The following is a 22,663-nucleotide window of genomic DNA, read 5'->3' on the forward strand; positions in this document are numbered from 1 at the left end:
CAACTTAATGGGGTGGTTACAAAAGAGGTAGCCAAGTAGGTAACTGCAGTTTTACTTTTCTTTCTGAATAAAAGAGACAACAATAAAAGATACTGAGTTGTGTAATTGAAATAAAACATCATTGATATATTATTTTTAAACATCTGGGGAAAATATTTATCTGGCAGAGGTAAGAGAGAGGCGAGGAGAAGGGGGAAAATTCTCTCTTTCTTTGAAGGTGCCACTTCAAAATTAGAAAACATTGAAATGAAGAGAAATAAGTGGTGTGTGCAAAAAAATTATTAACATTATTTCTTCTTTTATAATTTCTCAGTTATTTATGTGGTAACACATGGAGCGAAAAATCTTGCTGTTAAATTTGATAAGATGGAACGTTTTGAATAGCCACTCTGACCTCGGCCTCTTCCAGGCTCCACTGCACCACGTGGCCATTGGTACTACAGGGGCCCTGCACCCACTTGCGAGATCAGCTCTTCACGTATCGGACCCTCTGTCCCTGACAGGACCACAGCTCTGTTATCATGGTGTATAGCTTACAGTCAGTATCTCACAACGTTAAATTATTAAATTTAAAAGTACCTTTTTTGTCATGGGAATAATACTATTATAATAACGCACATGTGATAATAATAGTTGTCACACATTTGTGACAAATACGATAAGATGGTACTGTCATACAAGAAGATGAAAAAGGGAGAGGCTTCTCAAGTACTATCTTCAGAACAACGTTGCCAGACCACATGCAAGTGCTTTCAAGGTAGGGAAAATAAATGAAAAGCAGATTTTTTCTCCCTAACAAAATTGCCAGTGGGTAAGGCAAAGGTTCAGGAAAACAGGAGGTTTCTAATATATTAACCACTCCTTCAATGTCTGGCAGCAATTAGGAAAATAAACAGGATCTTGAGTCGAATTAGCAGCAGTTAAACTTTCCTGCAAATGCATTTATACTGATAACTAGTGGGGCAACATCTGGAAAATTATTCACAAAAATGATGCCTGATATTTCTGATATTCTCAAAGAAAACAAACAAAAAGCTTAAAAATAAAAATGGGTAGGAGGTATGAGCTTTGTACCAAAAGAGAACTAATTCTGACTTTTGCCACAATTTTAAACAAAAAGCCAGATCAAACTTGTTTAAATGTCTAAAAGGTACAATTACCTTTTTAGTCTATTTTTGCAGGCAAAGAGCTATTTCTAAATATAGGCTAAGACATAGAAATTCAAAAAAATTATGTTTAAGCTAGATACTAAAATCTTACAAAACTAAACGTGATGTAAGGATATTGCACCATTATATAACACATATTTGGAAAACTTGACAGAAACAGAATTTTTGAAATTGTATAAAATCCTCAACATTTTCAGCAATTTTTTAAATTTATAGACACCTTTGTTTTTTTAAATAAAGGATCCACTATAATAAAATAACTTCTCTTTTGTTTACCTCAGCTGCGTGTTAGGAATCCAAGTTATGAATATGTTATATTAAAAAGCTTATTGTAACTCATTTTTTTGAAGTTTGGAAAACATTTCTTTATAGAAATCACAGTAACAGTAGTTTGGTTTTGAGTCCTTGATGATCTCTTTAACTTATGTGCCCAGAAATATCTTATCAGTTGCATTATTTCAACTATATATAGCCACTATATACATTTTCCTTACTTGAAAAATGCATTCCAAATTCTAATTGAGGGCTAGGAAAACCTTTCCTTCTCACAAAACACTCCCACTCACCTCCTCCCAAAAGAAATACCTTTAAGTGAAGGTATTCACTTTACCTTTATCACTTTATCACTAAATTCATTCTCAAAAATAGAAGTTACTCTTCTACTGAAGTGAAAGTGGGAAGGTGATAAGAGAAGATGGAGGAAACTTCTTGACTCAGACTTTCCAATGCAATTGACTATTCAACATGTACAGTATTTATCTCCTACTAGGTAAACAACCCCAGGGCAGGCATTTTGTTACTCAGGGAAAACAATGATTAATTAACTATGGAACATGCCTTCCAGGAGTCTAGTCTAGTCTGGGAATAGAGAAGACATGGGCGGGAATTCTGTGATTTAATGTTATGCCATAATGTTTGGCTGGACAGTGAAACACCTTAAATACTGTGGCAAAGAAATTGCAGTTTTCTCTGGATATCGGGAGCCATCAGAAGTCTCATGTGTGTCTGTTTGGGGGCAGTGAAGTGACAAGAGGTAGGCTTCAAGAAAAGTACTTTAAAAGCCCAAGCACAATGAATTGCAAAGGACGGGGGTGATCACTGGGAGAAATTGATGTTGGGAAACCAGTCCTAAAATATTGAAATAATATAGGCCAAATAAGACTGAACAGCTTTGGATTTTGGAGATGACGAAAAATATTTAAGAAACTTTTAAAATACTCAACTGGGCAAAGATTAAACTAATTCATGGGGGAGAGCCAAACAGAAAAATAAGTTAAATAAGACTCTCAAGTTGAGCACAGATAAATAGAAGAACGGAGGTATAGAGAGATAGTTTGGCTGGGAAAACGAGGTATTTAATTATGCACATATGTTATTTGCAATGCTAGTAAAATAGTGTTGATGATAATTACAGGAGTTTTAGTTAAATCTTTAATGCTGAATGAGATTATGGGAGAGAAGATGATTTGGGAAAACGCATAAATTTTAAGAAGTTACAGAAATGAGAGGTGAAAATGGATGCACGATAGCAAAGAAGAACTTGAAGAATGTTCTTTCTGGGAAGGCAAGGGAAAAGAGCATGGCAGAGGGGCTTGGCAAAAAAAAATAAAATGCTGCAGAATGGTGGGGGAAGGTGAGACATGGAAAGGAACCAGTAGAATCTTCAAATAGGACCCATTCATATGTCACGAATTACTCCCAAACTTGTCTGCATCTAGTTTGTTTTTTTTTTTTAAACAAGGTTTATTTCTACTATTCATATCACAAGATGATATCAGTTTTATCTTATTGATGAAATAATAATTCACCAGTTTCAATCAGTCAGCTTTTATTTTGTTAGAATGTAACTCTGTGCCTCACAAGTTTCTCCATCACACTATCCAGTATCTGGGGTAGTGTCTGGCCTGTAGAAATCACTGAATAATGGTGTGTTGGATAAAAATATATTGGTATAGAGGATATGCAGGTATGATTGGGAATGAAAGGGGTTTGAGGAATCTTGAGAAAGTAGAATAAGGAGTCCGTTTAAACAGTCTGGACTTTATGCAGGTATAATATTTATTATTTATAACAACAAAGATTGAGAAATGAGTAAGGTGGGATAAAGTAAGGTGGAGCTTTGGAAAGAAATGTCACAAGTTTGCTCAAGCTTAACTCAAATTTCACTAGATTCCTTTGCACTTCTTTAAATCTTTCACTGTTAGGTATGTTCACCTTGTCTTTATTTCACAAATCTTTCTGAGGTCTGGAATTGCATTTCATCAATGTATAAGTTTAAAAAGTCAATAATTCCTTTAAATATTACTGTGTTTTCAAATATAACTTGGAACTCTAAAAGCCTTTAGCTAATGAAAAGCCACATACAGTAATTTTGAAATCCTACCAAATAAAATCTATGCCAACATATGCAGAATATTCTTACAAGTTACCAAAGCCACATTTAATAAAAATGTAAATCCAGTAAAAGTTTCTAATAATTCTGCTTAATTAAAATTTTACCCATGTATAATGAATTATTAGGAAATATTCCCTTATTTCTTCTTACAAACACCTACATGGCGTGGCTCTCTCCTCACCTCTGCCCTACTATTACCTTATTAATAAGTTATTTGTGTTTCTGACAAGGTAAATTAAAGCCAAGTTTTTGTGTTATTCTGCCCTCCTTCTCACCCTTAACCTGAACTTGGCATTATGACAGTTGGGAAAGAGGGGATGACGTCAGCTCTTCTTTGAGCTTTTGAGTCCCTTCCTTTCAATTTCCTCTGGTTTTTCACCCATCTTTGGTTACTTTCTTTGGCTCCTGATGGAAGGTAGCCAGCATGATTGGATGAATGAGTTATATAAGGGGTTTAACTTTGAATCATTGAAACCCACGCTCGCACTTCTTAAAGTGAATTTCAGAGCAACATGGGGACTTCCAGTGTTCAGCACCAGAGATTTTGGTGTGAGGAGCGAAGACATCACATATTTGGAATCTTCACGGTGCCTTTTGTCTGTGTGTCTTTTCTTTTGAGTTAACCTCCTTTTCATCTGCCTATTTGGAAAATCCCCTAGGACATATATTTGAAGTGGAAATTTGTGTTATCCAACCTTCAGGGTTACCTGTATTTCCCAAGACTGTTGCCTAAGTCCTCTGTGGATCAACATGGATCAGTTATTTCTCCCTAAAATCTTCCATTTCCTCAAATTTGAGTATTTTAGGTCCTGAGTAACTGCTGTAACTTTAATGGCACATATTCTTCTACGCAAGCCATGTTCTTGTATTAGAAAACTTGACTGCTCTTACTTTGAGATTCTCTTAACCTCTTTAAATGGATAGTATTTGTGAATTTCAATATGATTTTTCCTTGGTCTTGGTTCTCCTTTACTTAAAGCAAAAAGACATCTTGCCACTAATCTGTGTTGTTGTTTTTCCCCCACATGGATTGCCATTTGACTGCAATATCAAATTCTGTGTATAAAGATGATTCTGTGCCTCACTGAGTTTTTTTCCACTTTTCGAAATCTCAGCAATAGTGTTTGGTTTGCTTACAAAGGTATGAAGTTTATTTCCTAACTGTAGTTTTCCCTCTTATTCTTATTAAACCTGACTCCCAGATTGAGATGGTTCTGTGGAAGATGAGCCCTTGTTTGTGGTAATTTGGTTAAGTTTTTCCTTCACCTGATATTATTAGGATGGAAAATCCTCTATGTAATATTGGTGTGAGTTTCCATTCATCTTTGTTAACTAATTCCGCTCACTTCCTGTGGCTTATTCATATGTTGCAACTAAAAAATCTTAATTTTATTTACCTAATATCTTTTGGGCATCCTTAGCCAGGACAGACAAACGCAAAAAAAAAAAAAAATGCATCTCTGGATGTTCTGGAGACAAACCAAGCGAATTACTATGATTATAGTTTTAATTTTTCTCCATTTATCTTATTTCTCAACCTTTCCTCACCCAATTCCCAAAACTCACAAAGAAACAAACAAGACTTATTTGATTGCACATTTGGGTTTGGGTCTCAGAGTAGTGCCACAATGAACCCTATCCTGACAAAGTTGCCTCCCTGCTTCTGTATCTTGGGCATGACACTGATGAAGAAGAGGGAGAGATTAAAATAAAACAAACACAGAACCACAGTAAGGAATAGAATCTGGGCAGCCAGTCTTGTACCATTAAGGTCTGATACCACCAATCTGAAACCCAAAAACTTACACATTGCAGCTATGCATATTTTAATATGAATTCATCTTGATCCTAAGAATAAATCTCTTCTTATCACCAAAACTGGGTTCTCATTAATTCAATGCCCTGGGTTTAATCTATTTCCAGTACAAAGGTCTCATTTCTCATAGGTGATATACTGGTTTGAGACCCCCAAGCAAGTCTCTTTTACAAACCTGTTAAGGCAGACCAAGGATAGAGATGGTCAATGTCCTAAACCCTTAAGTTCTCTATATCTCCTAATGATTCATGTTTGAAAAGCACAGGGTAGACAGTCCAGACAAATTACTACAGGCGTACCTCAGACGTATTGCTGGTTCAGTTTCAGACCACTGCAGTAAAGTGAATATCACAACAAAGTGAGTCACATGGTTTCCTGTTGCATTTAAAAGTTATGTTTACACTATGCTCTAGTCTAGTAAGTGTGCAATAGAATTACGTCTAAAATAACCAATGTATATACCTTAATTTTAAAATATTTTAGTGCTAAAAAATAATGCTACCCTTCATCTGAGCCTTTAGCAAGGCATAATCTTTTTGCTGGTGGAGGATCTTGCCTCAGTGTTGATGGCAGCTGACTGATCAGGGTGGATGTGGCAGTTTCTTTAAAAGAAGACAACAGTGGGGTTTTCTGCATCAATTGACTCTCCCTTTTTTGAATGATTTCCTGTAGCATACAATACTATTTGATAGAATTTTAACCACAGTAGGACTTCTTTCAAAATTGGAGTCAGTCCTCTCAAACCCTGCTGCTGCTTTATCGACTAAATTTATGTAATATTCTAAATCCTGTGTTGTCATTTCAACAATTCTCACAGCATCTTCACCAGGAGTACATTCCATCTCGAGAACCCACTTTCTTTGTTCATCCCTAAGAAGCAACTCCTCATCCGTGAAAGTTTTATCATAAGGTTGTAGGAATTCGGTCACATCTTCAGGCTCCACTTCTAATTCTAATTCTAATTCTAGTTTTCTTGCTATTTTTTTTTTTACCACATCTGCAGTGACTTCCTCCACTGAAGTCTTGAACCCCTCAAAGTCATCCATGAGGGTTGGAGTCAATTTCTGCCAAGCTCCTGTTAATGTTGATATTTTGACCTCTTCCCATGAATCATGAACATTCTGCGTGGCACCTAGGATACTGAATCAAGTCCAGAAGGTTTTCTATTTGCTTTGCCCTGACCCATCAGAGGAATCACTATCTATTGCAGCTATACCCTTACAAAGTGTATTTCTTAAATAAGACTTGAAAGTCGAAATCACTCCTTAATCTCTGGGCTGCAGGATGGATTTTGTGTTGGCAGGCATGAAAACAACTTTAATCTCATTGTACATCTCCATCAGAGGTCTTGGATGACCAGGTGCACTGTCGATGAGCAGTAATGCTTTGATTGGAATCTTTTTTTCTGAGCGGTAGGTCTCAACAGTGGACTTAAAATATTCAGTAAACCATATTGTAAACAAATGTGCTATCTTCCAGGCTTTGTTGTTTTATTCATAGAACACAGACAGAGTAGATTTAGCATAATTCTTAAAGACCTGAGGATTTTCTGAATGGTAAATGAGCATCGGTTTCAACTTCAAGTCACCAGTTGCATTAGCCCCTAACAAGAGAGTTGGCCTGTCCTTTGAAGCTTTGAAGCCAGGCATTGATTTTTCCTCTCTAGGTATGAATGTCCTAGATGGCATTTTCTTCCAGAAGAAAGCTGTTTCATGTACATTGAAAATCTGTTGTATAGTGTAGCCACCTTCATTATCTTAGGTCTGGATAACTCACTGCAGCTTCTACTTCAGCACTTGCTGCTTCACCTTGTACTTTTATGTTATGGGAACGACTTCTTTTCTTAAACCAAGAACCAATTTTTTTTCTGAAGCTTCCTCACCTCTCCCAGTCTTCAGAGAATTGAAGAGAGTAAGAACTTTGCTCTAGGTTAAGCTTTGGCTTATGGGAATGTTGTGGCTGACTTGAACTTCTATCCAGACCACTAAAACTTTCTCCATATCAACAAGAATCCTGTTTCACTTTCTCATCATTTGTGTGTTCACTGGAGTAGCATCTTGAATTTCTTTCAAGAACTTTTCCTTTGCATTCACAACTTGGCTAACTGGCACAAGAGGATTAGCTTTTGACTTGCCTTCCTCACTAAGCGTAATCATTTCTAACTTGATTTAAAGTGAGAGACGTGCAACTCTTCCTTTCATTTGAACACTTAGAGGCCATTGTAGGGTTATTAGTTGGCCCTAATTCCAATGCTGTTGTGTCTCAGGGAATAGGGAGGCCTGAGGAGAGGGAGAGAGACAAGGGAATGGCCAGTCAGTGGAGCAGTCAGAACACAGACATTTATCGATTAAGTTCGCCGTCTTACATGGGCATGCTCCATGGTGCCCCCAAACAATTACAATAGTAACATCAAAAATCACTGATCACAGATCACCATAGCAAATATAATAATAATAATGAAAAAAATTGAAATATTGCGAGAATTACCAAGATGTAACACTAAGACATGCCTGCATTCTTTCTGCTGTATTGTAAAAGAGATGCAGTGGCCATTTTTTTTATCATCTTGGGCTGTGTTTTGCTGGGTCTAAGGAATTCTCCACCTATTTAGACAAAGAACATCTCCCATAATTGAGGTTGAAAAGGCTGGGTACTTTTGTAAACTCCTATGCAGCTAAAGCTTGGATGCATGAAATCAGCAGTCAATCAGATGCTCTCAGTACAGACTTCAAAACAGAAACAAGTAAGGCAAGGAAACCAAGGGTTTGCAGAACTCCCTCTGGTGAAAGCAGTGGCGGCAGTAGCAGACATGTCCAGAGTCATGACATAACTGTCAAGTGGTTCTGGAAGCAATGTCCAGAGTCCCTCCAGCGACAGTGGCTTCATAGGGAAAGCTGTGGGATTTTTGTCCACTTGTGGTGGGAATGGTGTCTTCACAGGGCCAATTTGGAGACCGAATTTTGGGTGTGTGTACGATACAGAACAAACAGGAAAGCTGAGAGATGGTCCAAGAATAAACCAGTCACATAAGTCATGCAGCTTTCCACCTCAGTCCAGATGCAGTGCTTTTTCTTTGCCAGAAAGGTACCCAGACATCTTTAGTCTTAGCGTCTTCGACAAGCTGTAGAGCTGACTGGAGTGTGGCATGAACAGCCATCGACTCCCGTCGGTCCTTGCTATGTGGCGCTTGGTAACAAAGAGTAAAGTTAATTAGTTTGTCATGTTTTTATTTCAGTTTTCATGCTTATTTTCTTTTTAAATATGTGTTAGAAACTAGTAAAAAAAAAAGTATGATAAATTCAGAAATAAAAGAGTAGCAAAAATAAAAATTAATTGATTAATATCTGACTTTACATATACAATGAATCTGAGTAGGACAGAGAATACCAAACTACTTCAAGAAATTTCATAGCTTATAGTCTAATCACTGAGATTAAGCAACTCAAATGTGTACTGATCATTTTACTTTTTTAAAAGATTTATTGATTTATTGATTGATTGCTGTGTTGGCTCTTCGTTTCTGTGCTAGGGCTTTCTCTAGTTGCGGCAAGCGGGGGCCACTCTTCATCGCGGTGTGCGGGCCTCTCACTATCGTGGCCTCTCTTGTTGTGGAGCACAGGCTCCAGACGCGCAGGCTCAGTAGTTGTGGCTCACGGGCCTAGTTGCTCCGCGGCATGTGGGATCTTCCCAGACCAGGGCTCGAACCCGTGTCCCCTGCATTAGCAGGCAGATTCTCAACCACTGCGCCACCAGGGAAGCCCGTGTACTGATTATTTTGTGTCATTTACAGAACTATTTCAATTAACTGTTGTTGATCTGAAGCAAACAGACTGCAAGATATTTCTCCAGCACACATGGGTTTATTTGGGATCATCAGAGAGCTGCAGTTCTGGGTCTGCCACCATGGCGAGTCACATGCAAGTCCCATGGAACTCCACCATGGCAAGTTCCCATGCACTGCAAGGGAAGAACTCTTTTATAGAGGGGAAAAGGAGGTTGGGATGGCTGTAGTTAAAAAACGAATCCATGACTTTTCATTGGCTGGGTCCTTGTCAGGAAAGAAGAGGAGTCTTTCTTCTTCCTGTGGGGCTCTGCTGTTGGTTGAAGGCTAAGAGACCCACCTTCCTGGTCTCCCAACTCTATTTAATTGAGGTTTCTGTTTATTAATTTTTTACACTGTCATGCATCTAGCTTACTTAAAAAAGAAGTTTGAAAGATGTAGCCATTGAATTAAGTTCCCTTTTTGTTGTGTTTTGTTGCTGTGCACTGGTGTGTACAGTTGCCACGTTTCATGAAATGTGTCAATGCACCATCCAGTGGGAATTAAGACCGTTCTCTGTGATAATAATTTTTGTAGCTTCCAAAATAACATCATTGCCTCTAATTTCTCTGAGCTTTGTGAAAAAGTGATCTGTGATATTGTGAGTTATAATAAAAAATGTATATTTCGTCTCCATCCCCCTTCTGTCACAGAGCTCCTAAAACCCTTGGAATTTACAAAGTGATGAGAGCCTCACCTAAGGATGGGGACTGGTTGCCAGGAGAGTTAACCACATGATTGGAACTTTCATTCCTACCCCTCTTTTCTCCCAGAGATTGAGTTAAATCTCCAAGACCAATGATTTATCAATTATACCTATAATGAAGCCTTCATAAAACCTCAAAAGTTTCCATTGGATTCCGGGTTGGTGAACACTTGGAGGTGCTAGGAGAGCAGCATTCCTGGAGAGGGCTCTACACCCTTTCCGCATGCCTTTCCCTATACATCTCTTCCATCTGGCTGTTCCTGAGTCTTATCTTTTTATAATAAACTGGTGATCTAGTAAGTAAAATGTTCCTCTGAGTTTTGTGAGCCATTCTAATGTAATCCAAGGAGGGAATCAATGGAACCTCCAATATAAAGCCACACGGGTCAGCAGCATGAGCTTGCAACTGGCATTTGAAATTGGGGGTAGGGATCAGTCTTATAGGACTGAACACTTAACCTGTGGAACCTGGTGCTATCTCTGGGTAGATAATGTCAGAATTGAATCAAATTGTAGTACACCCAGCTGGTGTCCCAGAATTGCTTGTTGGTGTGGGGAAATTCCCACTCTCCATGTTAGAATTGGGTGCAGAACCTCTTAAATCTCTTATCTGAAATGTGTGTCTTTCCTGCTCCAGAAAACTAGAGGCTGATAAATTTCCCTGTTTGGAATAAGTTTGTTTATTGGCCTTAACAGATCCTATCTCCAGGAACACAAAACAAAATAAAAGAAAATAAGATTGGTGGTAGCAAAAGCTATGCTAAATACATGTGTGATTACAATTGCCCTCATAATTCTGCAAACCTGGTATTTTTCCCTTCATCCTTTATTTTTGCTGATTTCAATTTTTAAGAATGCCTTAGCCTTGTTTTTTTAATTAAAAAAGCTTTATTGAAACACCGTCACACCTGTTCGTTTATGTATCATCTATGGATGCTTTCACACTTCAACAGCAAAGCTGAGTAGTTGTGACAGAAACCATATGGCTTGAGAAGCCTAACATATTTACCTCTCTGGCCCTTTACAGAAAAATGTGCTGACCCCTGCTGTAGACCATAACTTCTTCAGCTGGTTGTGCTGAACCAACCAGGTCTTGCTAGTGACCACCATAGGGCATGGTTTTTGAGTTTTTTCACTTTCACCACCAAGATCACTTTCCTCTTAACAGCTCCCATTAATTTATGTTCATTTTTTAAAGGGCAGTCCCAGAACTGTGCTTCTACAGGGGCTGAACAAGACCTGTCTCCTTGCTTTTTCTTTTTCTTTCTTTCTTTCTTTTTTTTTTTTTTTTGACTTGTTTTTGATATCCTCCACAGTGCCTGATGTAGTATCTTGCACATAGGTGTTTAATTATCAGCAAATGTCAATCAAGTCTTGGTGCAAAATACCAATCCATTGCCAAAATTATATTCAACCACCCTTTCAATTTAACAAATTTTCATTTATAAGAGGCCAAAACAAGGAATGTAATCAATGTTTGATAAATTATATATCCAAATTTTTTACCTTAGCAAGTCTGGAACGTAGCATGGGACAAATCATTAATATTTGCCATTTTTGCTCAAAAAGAATGTTAACTAGAATCATCTTGCATAAATTCTGATTTTATATAATGTATTGCTCATTCTAGTAGTATTCACCTTTATCTTGATATTCTGGCTTTGTTTTACTTATTTACAAATTTCAATGCTATAGCATTGTCTGTTGGGTTAATCAATATACGAACTGGAAATTACAGTTGACTTGGAAAAACACGGGTTTGAACTGAGCTGGTCCACTTACAGGCCGATTTTTTTCAATAAATACATAACATAGTACTACATGATCTGTGGTTGGTTGAATCTGCAGATGCAGAACCGTGGATACAGAGAGCCAACTGTAAAGTCACACGCAGATTTCTAACTGTGTGGGTCAACTGTATTTTGGCATTACAAAGAGTATGTCTTATTAAATATATAAAGAATTTTACATATCTTGATATCTATATTATACTTAGCATAGTAGAAGGCAATTGATAAACATTATAGAATAAAAAATACAGTTTTATAGAATAAAAAATACAGTTTTATTAAATAATTTATTAGGCAAAAAATGGAAATTAGAAGACAGCATCATCATTTATTTATTAAAAAAACACTATTTCAAGGCAGTTTCCTAATATCACCAAATCACCCCTATGAGTTAGACATTAACAACTTAACGTTAGATAGAGACATTAAGAGTATTGAAGACTAAGGCCTCACAACAGTAAGACATTGATGAAGTATTCAAATAATCTTATGTTTTCTTACCCAACGATGACTTAGTGGCTAACTTGCAAAATTTAGTGAATGTTACATATGGACAATACATTTATAAGTTATTTATTTCCATCCCATAAGCAATTCCACCAGTTCGAATTATGTTAATTATGCTAAGTAGATTAGACTACCTCATATCTTAATCATTTAGAGACGTGAAAGGAAATTATCTATGCCCACAGGGACTGGAAGGAAAAAAAAATGGTGTGAGTTCCAGTGAAGAATATTCTATATCTGCAATTTTGCAAGAATAAAACTTCATCAAGGAAAGTATTTCCCTAGGCATACTGTTCTCCAAGATCATTTGTAAGCCAGTCACAGAAGGACAAGTACTGTATGATTCCACATATATGAGGAATCTGTTATAGTCAAACTTATAGAACAGAGGGTTTAACAGTGGTTGCCGGGGCTGGGGTGTTGGAGAAATGGGGAGTTTCTCATATCAAGTTTCAGTTATGCTCAATGAATATGCTAGATGAATGTTGCATCTTCCATAGAACATATTGCCTAGAGTTAACAATACAGTATCATGCAATTCAAAATTCATTAAGAGGTAGATCTCCTGTTAAGTGTTCTTAACAAAGGAAAAAAGAGAGAGAGAGAGAGAACAGAGAAGGACCCAAGGAAACTGGGAGGTGTTGGATACATCTAACACCTTGATTGTGGTGTTTGCATGTGCCCAAACTCATCAAATTGTACACATTAAATATGTGCAGTTCTTTGTGTATCAATTATACCTCAGTAAAGTTTTTTTTAAAGAAAGGAAGACACTTCCCACTTAACGGGATTTGTGCTGTTTTTAAGTTCGTATGATTTGTCTATTTCATACCATCTTCCCATTTGTTAAGAACGAAAGGGCAGATTTCCTGTACGAGTCTGTCACATTGCACGAGCAGCCGTGCGCCTTGACAGTGTGGCTATGGAGTCAAGGAGGGAATAAGCAACACAGAGGTCCAGCCACTAGAGAAGCAGAGGATATTTTAGGTTATTTGTTGCGTGTACGAATGACGAATCTCCTCTTTTATCAATAACTCAGCTAGGTACACATACCACTAACATAACGAGCAGCTACTATACGTCAGTTACTATGCTAATAATTCTCATCTAATAATTCATATCAATTAGGTCTAGCAATTGACCAATGAGGAGCTGGCATGGCAAACTAAGACAAAGAAACATACGCTAATGAAAGCAATAATTGTAACCTCAAATCAAAGGAGCTTAATATACCTTGGCAGTTGCCTGTCATTACTGGTTTTCACTAGTGGTCGGTACCTGTGCTAAGCACTTCTCCTGAATCCTTAGATTATTTCCCATGATGCTCTGCCCCATCCTCATCCTTGCTTCCTTGTCTTGAGTTCCGCTCTAATAGTCCTCTCCTCAATTCCTCATCATTTAAATGTCCAACTTCTTCAGGAAAACTCCATGAATTATGGCTTTAGAATAAGGATGAACAACACTTTTTCATCCAGAAAAACAAAATTGTCTCAGAAACCTACAGCAGTACAAATTCCAAAGTTTGAGTATCAGAGTCTAAAATGATAACACATGGGGTACGTGTGGGTAGAGCTGCCAAGTCCCTCCCCTTGGGGTCCCTGCACCATTGTGTGGTAAAGCTACCTCACATCTCCTACAACCTGAAGTTCTCACAGTTCTCACAGTTTCCTCTTGGATACACACCTACACACACGCACACACACACACGCTCATACACATGCATATACATCTCTAAGGAATATTTTTCAAAGATATTATAATCAAATTTGATTACACTTAAAACAAAATTTCCCCGGAAGGCACGCACACCTCTGAGATTTTTCTTGCCCTGAAAAGTGATGTATTAGTGCATATAAAACAAGCCCATTAAACTGCCTGCTCTGGAGTCCTTAATTAAGCTATTCTAACCCTTCCAGAATGCAAAATAAATTGTGATTGAAAAATAACTCTTTTTTATTTAATTCCATTACAGAATAAAACTAAGTACAGAAGTTTAGCACATTAGTTCAACATAAATGTCTATCCTTAGTTAAAACACATTAGAATTACATAATCCATTAATTTGCTTATTCACATTCACCCAATAAACTCAGAAACAAGACGTTTGATGATCTATCTCCTAATTACCTTTTTTGGTTCCCCTAATTATTCTTAGAAAATTCCTTGAAGTTCTTGGAACAAGCATGTAAGACTATTTTACATTCTGATTTTTCTGACTGGGTTCTCTACTCCACACCCTAGAAAAATTATATTAATTCAAGTCTCGATTCCTATTGTGTAGTCTCTGCAACACCAAATTCTCTCCTTTACTCATAGAAAAAACCATCCATGTGCCTCCATTGCACCTTGCAAGGTCTGTCATGTCCCTAAAATGTTATTTCACTTACTTGGTTTCATGTTTTCCTGCTGGACCGTATTTCCAGGATTTATCACAGGGTCTGGCACATATTGGGTGTTCAATATATATTTAGTGAATAAATGAGTAAATAATATTATATAACAAGTTTTTATAGCATTTCCAAATTAATTTGAGTTCACCCAAAAGTAGAGCCCGAAACATGCAGGTGGTTTATGTGGAAGTGATCCCAGAAAAAAAAGTGCAGGAGCAGGAATAGTGAGACAGGTGTGGAAGAAAGGACAATCTAAGGATGAGTTCTTTAGATCCAGTCTGTTAAGAAACACATAGAATGCTGAAGAGAATTGGCTCTCCAAACTTTCAGCCTGTGATTGCACATAAACTAAGCAGACTCCTGCAGGTTTAACTTCTGAGAAGAACCTGAGGCAGAAAATTAGAGAAATGTGGAATGAATATTCAAAGTGGAATGCTGTCAGTGAACAGGGAATTTTCACCACTGCTGCAGTTCCAATTAGAGGCAGATCTACAGATGTGACTTGGGGTATCAAAAGCACCTGCTACAGTTTCATAAAAATTGTCTTCAGATGTCCTCTGCAGGTAATTAATAGCTTCTATCTACCAGGTACTAAACCATGGCTTCTACCTTTTCTTTCACTTCTGACATTTTTTGAGATGTTATGTATGAATGTGTTTTCACAACGCTAAAATGCAAGTATATTTAATGTAACATTTATGTGATCCTTTTAAAAAATCAATTTTACTAAACTATATTGATTGTCTAAATTATTTCCTTTCCAACCAGTTGTTGTGCATTGTAAAATTTCAGAACCAGAGGCTGAGAAATTGAATGTGGCCTACTAAAGCACCTGGCCTGAGCTTGGTTTATAAAACTCTGTAGGATGTTCTATTGTGAATATTATTGAATGATTCAAATGCTTGCATTAGATTCTTATCAAGTAGTGTCAGCCAAACTTTTATTTAATCGTTGCCCAATACTCTTCATAAAATTCCGAAAATAGTAGTGACCTATATTAATTTCTATTCCCATTAGCCACATCCTTCCTTTGTTAAACAGAAATTTGAAACTCTACTTTCTTTATATGTTTTATTCTGAATGAGTAAATAAGCCACATTCTAGGAATCAGGGACTATTGAAATTGGATTAAACTGTTCTCAGCTCTAATGACTTTGATTATAGAAAAATAATATGCATTGGCCTCCTGAAAGACTTTCCTATGTGATGACTGACATATAAACAGCAATGGCATAATTGGCTCACAACATCCTATGAAATCAAAAGATTTCATCTAAACTTCAAGGAATCATACCCTCTTCTGTAATTCCAGAACTAACTGTGATTACTTTCTTTGAGCAGGTGATGTTTATTAGCAAGGAAGCGGCATTAGATTGACATCACGTGCCTTCCTATACAAAATGTGGTCTCTGGAACACCTGCATGGACAGATCCTGGGAGGCTGTTAGAAATGTAGAAATTCAGGCTGCTCCCCAGATATACTGAATCACAATCTGCAAATCTAAAAGATCCTTACATAATTCATATTCACTTGAAATTTGAAAAATACAGCTCTAAGTGATAGTTTTTCTTATTGAAAGTATATTTTATTTATGGAATTGGAGGTGGATGGTAATAATGTCCTTTGCTTTTTATACCATTTAGGCCACAGGCTTTCTTTCTCTGGCTTGTACAACAGAGAAACTAACCAGCTGGTTGGCTATTCAACAACTATTCCCAACTTCTCTTCTAATTTTTCTCAGTTACCCTCCTCTTTGACAAATCAGGGTCTTCATAAATAATGAGAATATCCGCAGTCCCATGGAGTGAGCCATGACTGTTATAAAACAATTCCATTGTTTCCTTCTTTTTACTTGAGGTTAGTTTAGGCTTCAGCATGTGACAATATTCTAAGCAGATTATATTAACCTTTTGTATTGCCTGAATCTTGCAGAAGGAATCAATAGAGAATTATAGTTCAAGGTAATTATGAACTGAAAGAAATCAGCAAAGACCAAGAAAATAGTATGTCAGAATTTGGGGGGTGGGGGGAGATATCTTTCAACTGTAAAGCACTGATAAGTTTTTCTATACTATTAATGTATATTGCTATTTATTTTCTCTTTATTTAAGAATACTTCCTCCTAATGGCTCGATTATCCATAGACAAAAAAAAAAAAAAATGTGCTGTAAGAAAATCAATGTATCACAGTCTCAAACTTAGAGGTAATATTTAAATTACGTTGGAAAAAAGCTCTCTTTTCCCAGATGAACTTTTGTATTTTGGAAACGTTCATGAGATTTGCAGTTGGTTAAATTAGTCATGTTGACCTGAAGTTTAAAGAAGGCAGAAGGCTCTGTATTTGAAAAGGGTCTTCAGAGAAGTCGCAGAGCTAAGACCAGGCTACTTTACAGCAGACCTGGGGAAAAGACAGTACCAATTTGCTCAGTGAATCTCCTTACCCTATTGACACAACCCTGGGAAATGAGAGTAGAGGTTTTAACCACAATTTTCTAACTAAAATATCTGAGTTTTTAAAACCTGAGGCTTTTAGTCTCTCAAAGAAATATCTTTCTCAAGATCTGATCCCTAAACTTCCAAAAAGCACCCATGAATTTAGCAGGGAAAAAGAAAACAGTATTTTTAAAGTTGGAAATTAATTTTCAGGAAGGTTTCTAACCCCTGCCTCTTTACCAATAAATTACAGTTAGCAACAGTTAATCCCGGATAGAATAATGCATTCTATGAAAAGATGTATTCTTTTAATTTCTAATCTGAGGGAACTTTATGGTTATCCAGTCCAATGCTATGATTTTACAAGTGAAGAAATTGAGGGGACTTCCCTGGTGGTCCAGTGGTAAAGAATCCGCCTTCCAACGCAGGGGACGCGGGTTTGATCCCTGGTCAGGGAACTAAGATCCCACATGCCGCAGGGCAACTAAGCCCATGTACCACAACTACTGAGCCCGTGTGCCTCAATGAGAGAGCCCACGTGCCACAAACTACAGAGCCTGTGCGCTCTAGAGCCTATGTGCCACAACTACAGAGCTCACGTGCCCTGGAGCCTGCGTGCCGCAACTAGAGAGAGAAAAACCCGCACGCCACAACGAAGAGCCCGCTGGCCACAACTAAGACCCTACACAGCCAAAAAAAGAAAGAAAAAAAAGATAATTAAAAAGATTATTAGAAAAAAAAGATAATTAAAAAGATTATTAAAAAAAAAAGAAGAAAGAAATTAAAATCAGAGAGTTCAGGTGGTTTTCACAAAGTCACACCTACTTAGTGCCAGAATCATGACTGGACAGCACACCACGCCTACCACTGGGTCCTAGGCTTCACCCTGTCTCTTGCTCTCATAATCATCAAACTCTCCAATGAATCATCTGTAGGGTTCACAGCACACTTTTACTTGTGTATTAGTTATATGAAAATGGCATGCTTAATTTCAGACTCTGGATATACGTGAGGATATAAACCACCATGATATTCTACAGTTGTTTCCTAGCAAGAGGATAACAAACATCTTGTTTCTGATTGTGTACATTTTTGCTTTCTAAAGAGGTTTGTTACCAAAGTTTTTGATCGGTCATTGAGTGAATGTAATGACTACATATTTTTCTTCTAGTCACTATGTTGAGTCATTTACAGTTTTTTGAAAGAACTGTACTTTCCTAAACTCTAATGACATAAAATTGTGAAAATCATTACTGACCAATGTTCAAGGGTCACAATTTACTTTCAGTAATATTTAAACCTTCTATTTTGGTAATCTGGAGATAATATAATCTCTAGGTTGAACTGTCATGTGTTCATTTTCTTTCTAGCTAGATGGCTTTTACTTGCTTCTATAACTGATGCATATATTGTACAATTTCAGAATGTCAAATTATAATAGTATGTATCCACAAATATTTTCAATCTCTATTTATTGTAATCCTATGTTAATTTCATTTCTTATAGCTTCTTATGTGTGCAGTTTTCTGTCACTGTTACACAGCTGAAACCTTTGTAATTATTGGCATTTATCCCCTAACAATTTCAGGAAGTTTGTCGATCTGTAGATTTATTTTTCTTTTAATAAGAAATATTGTAATTAGAAAATATCTTAGCGAATAGAAACTCTACACCCATGTTATCTCAAGGTAGGCGTCATCCAATCTCTAATAATCTGATAGGTGGTTATCCACAATCAGGTGAATATCAGACTCCACTCCATTCAAATTGTTAGAAAAGTACTTGTTTATGTGGAGTTAAATTTTTCTCATCATAACTTCAATGCATTGGATTTAGTTTGGCCTTTGGAGTAATATAAAATAAGTCTACCATCTTTTCAAAGTGATGGGTTGTTTGTTTGTTTGTTTTTAATATTAGGTGTTAGTTATTATATTGCACTTCCCTTTTCCTCTTTTCCAAGCCCTAAAATGATGATGATGATGATGATGATGATGATGGTATTTACTAAGTACATACCATGGGTCAGGAAAGATTCTTAGTCTTTCACATGTGTTAGCTTATTTCATACCCTCAGTAGACACATAAAGATGATACTAGTATTCCCACTTACCATATGAGAAAACTGAGGCTCCGAGAGATTACAGTGCTTTCTAAGAGTCATATCAGCTAAGCAACTGGAAGTAAGAAGCAAACTTCGGTTTCTTTGACATCATAGCCAAGTTCTTCCCAACCCCCCACCCTGCCTTTTACTGTATCTCATGTTTCTTTATCCATTCTTCTTATCACAGAGTTCTTAAACTCATCATCAGAGTCTCACTCTCAATGCTTTCATTTGTTGAAATTTTTCTTTCTCTTGCTATATAATCCATATATCTTTTATATTATTGTTGTTACTTTAATAAAGGATTCCATTTCAGTAAGACTTTTGGCTTTCCACACAAAGTAGCTGTTACAAGGTATGAATTGCTGAGCCCAGTTTCTCAAGCTAGCTAAAAATTTTCATTATTCTTTTATATTGTACACATTTAAGTACTTCCCGGTAAGTACGCCCATCCTTCTCCAAATGCCAGTTGGTTACTGTGGAGACATAAATGTACGCTGGAAAGCGATCAGTCCACTAATTGATACAGACAGTCAATTAGGGCTTCAAAGGAGCTGCCTCACTGTTTTACACATAGAGAACATGGGAGAAAGATTATAGTGTGTCATGGCGTAATCTCTGTTGCTTCATTGTAGACCAGAGCTATATATACTACTGGATGGTTTCTACAGAAACTAAGCAAGTTTCTCACTGTTTGCTAATGGGATGGTAGCATTATGGGAAACAATATCATGTGATTTGAACCTATTAGCTTTCCCTTTTTAAAGTTCCAGACTGAACCAATTCCGACTCTGTTCAGGTCAAAAGTCTTCTTAATCTCTGTGTTATGCTGATCAAACCTCAAACTGTCAGGTCAGATTATTTCCATTGGGCCAGTTCTATTTGTGATTAATTAAAATTTCTTCTTGACTGCATACAGTTCTTTTAAATGTATAATCCCTTTATTGTGTAGCGAATTGAGAATATGGTCCTAATTTAAAAACAAATACTCATGTGGGCCTCTCAGTATGATGTAAGCCACCAATTTCAGTAAAGTAAAGAAAGAAAAATACAATATTTTACTATTTTTTCATGAGTATATGAGTGCAATAACCAAGAGAAAATTATACATGACTTGCCTATCATTGCAGATTACAAGAATTGATTAAAGGGAAAAAATGCTTTATGTAAATAAAATGTATATGCAGAAAGCCTTGATTCCAGATTTTTATCCAGCGGCATTTTAGTTTTAGAAAAAAATAATCAAAGTTAAGACTACATGAAAAATTTTAAAAGGTGGCAAACCTTCTCCTCATTAGACTATAGGAATTTGAATATTCAGGTTAATTTTCCTTCAGGTTATTCTATAATTTAACTGAAGAATTGTTCTGAAGTTTTGTTCTCTCTGTATATATGGTGATAAACTACATGATCTTTTATGTCGTGTTTATAATGAAGGAGAGGGTACCTTTCTGCTATTTTATTCATTTTCTACCTGCCAAGAAAACACACTGATTTTGTACAAATTAAAGCCTTGCACACAATTGTTGTATTATCAAGAAGGTTGTGAAACAGCAACCCTTTCCGAAAATAAACTTGACTTTTCTCATCATTAACGGGTCTCTCAAAAATACGTTTACAAAATAAAGCAGTTGAATTAAGCAGTGCAGATAACCAGAGTATCGCTGAGAACAGCAAAGCCGGCAGTGGACCAGGTGCTGGGCAGCCTTTGAATTCCCCTGGTGAAAGGCTGTAAGGAAAGAGATGAAAAGTTGGGGGACGGGGGAGAAAAGAGGCAAAAAAAGGTGGGCAAGAGATTCTCAGAGAGGGACTAGCCAAAAAAGATGTACAGGAAATTCTCAAGGCAGGCCAAAGGAAAGGAGAGCTCATGAAAGCCAGGGAGCTCTAATTTGAAAGAGGAGGGAGAGGGTTCTGCGGGGCTGGTGCATCAGCCAAGGACCTGCCAGTGGCCGGAGGGCGGGAGCAGAGGTCACGTGGTCATGGGCAAGGCGCCCAATCCCTGGCTGCTGCCCCTGAGCCGGCCCTGGTCTGAGTTGGGAGTAAAGGGATTAGAGTATATGAAAGAAATGCACACTGCATTTGGGATAAGACGTATACTAAAAAACGATCAGGTATTTTAATTAAATGTCAGGTGCCTTCTAAGTAAGCTGAGTGGTCTTAAAACCAACAAGTTTACTCAAAGCCTTGTTTACTCAAAGCCTGAGTAAAGAAGAATCTACTTATAATCTTTGTGCTGAAACATTGCTGTCAGTCCATAATGCACAGTAGATGATGTAAGAAATTGTAGTGGGGGAGGGAGAATGTGTTCTTTGGCTATAGCATCTGTTCATATTGGAACCAAAGAAGTCTCTGCCACTTGTTAGCTGTGAGACCGTGGGGAAGTTTCTTAACCTCTCTGTGTTTCCATAGCTTCATCTGTAAAATGTGTGTATAATGGTACCTACCTCCTAGGAGTATTAAGAAGATTAGATGAGTTAATACTTGTAGATGATTTAGAGAAGGGAATGGCAGTTGCATAAAATTCTTACTCGATTCAATTAAGTAATAAAATTGATTTTTTCATAGGATTAACTTCCTTTCATTCCTTTATCATTTATACACCTGCTCAATGTTCCTTACTAGAGCATTATATTTCATTCTGTTTTCCAAATTGCTTTGCAAAGGGAACTTCCTGGCTCCACTGCAGGACATCCCACCCTACCCTTCCTTAAAAAGGAAAATCTTTAAACGGAAAAAAATTTCCAAAACATAAAGTCTTAAGTAATCACCCTGTACTGTAGACTTCAGCCTGATATCAGCTTAAAGACACTTTAAAAATGAGAAACTCACTCCATGCCATTCTTTCTTCCAAGTATAAGGTCTTCTGCAGTTATCTCCTTGCCTTTGTCCACTCTCTAATGCCTTTGGGTAGTTTTAAAAATATTTTGCGCAGAGTTTATAGTTATCCTATCAGTGGGAGGTTGATCCATTAGGAACTTACCTGACCTCAATTGGAGGCAGAGCCTCTACATTCTATTCCACTGTGATGGGGTGGAAAGGGCAGGGATGGGCCTCCTTCTTTCATGGGGAGCCTTTCCTCAAATGTCTGGTGACCCTTTATTGTTCATTGATGTACAAGAAATAGGCATTAAAGCTGAGTACAAGTTCTAGTTGCATTGGAATGTTGTCAGTGGGCTATAGAGCTATGAGTTACAGATCAAACTTTGTTTTGGAAACTTCCAGTATCAGAATTTGGAGTTCTTTTCTTTGGAGCATTAACTTCCTTCAGAGAAGGATCATTTAATTGCCTGCCTGGGGTATTGCTCGGCTACCAGCAAACTTGACACTGGTATGAAAGGGAGCTAGAAGTGTTAATATTTAGGTATATCCTGATATATGACCCCTTATTTTTATTTAAACCCTCATGTCTAACCTTATCTGTATCTAGAGAAACTGAGTGTGTAGTATTTTGAATAAAGAAAATATATGGTCTCCTAGGGAAATGGCAGTAGCAGTCCCAGTGCACGTGGTAAATGTGTGACCCGAGAGGTCTAAC

The 22,663-nt window shown here is 37.2% G+C and overlaps 1 protein-coding gene across 4 annotated transcripts in view; it reads right to left on the reverse strand.

Moving 5' to 3' along the window:
- Window positions 1-22,663, reverse strand: part of LOC309647466 (uncharacterized protein) — a gene marked incomplete at its 5' end in the record, with an annotated part of 312,977 nt that overhangs the window by 55,782 nt on the left and 234,532 nt on the right. The gene's annotated exons all lie outside the window — the stretch shown is intronic.

The sequence above is a fragment of the Balaenoptera physalus genome, assembly GCF_965194825.1.
Source record: "Balaenoptera physalus genome assembly, chromosome: 18".
Lineage (NCBI taxonomy): Eukaryota > Metazoa > Chordata > Mammalia > Artiodactyla > Balaenopteridae > Balaenoptera > Balaenoptera physalus.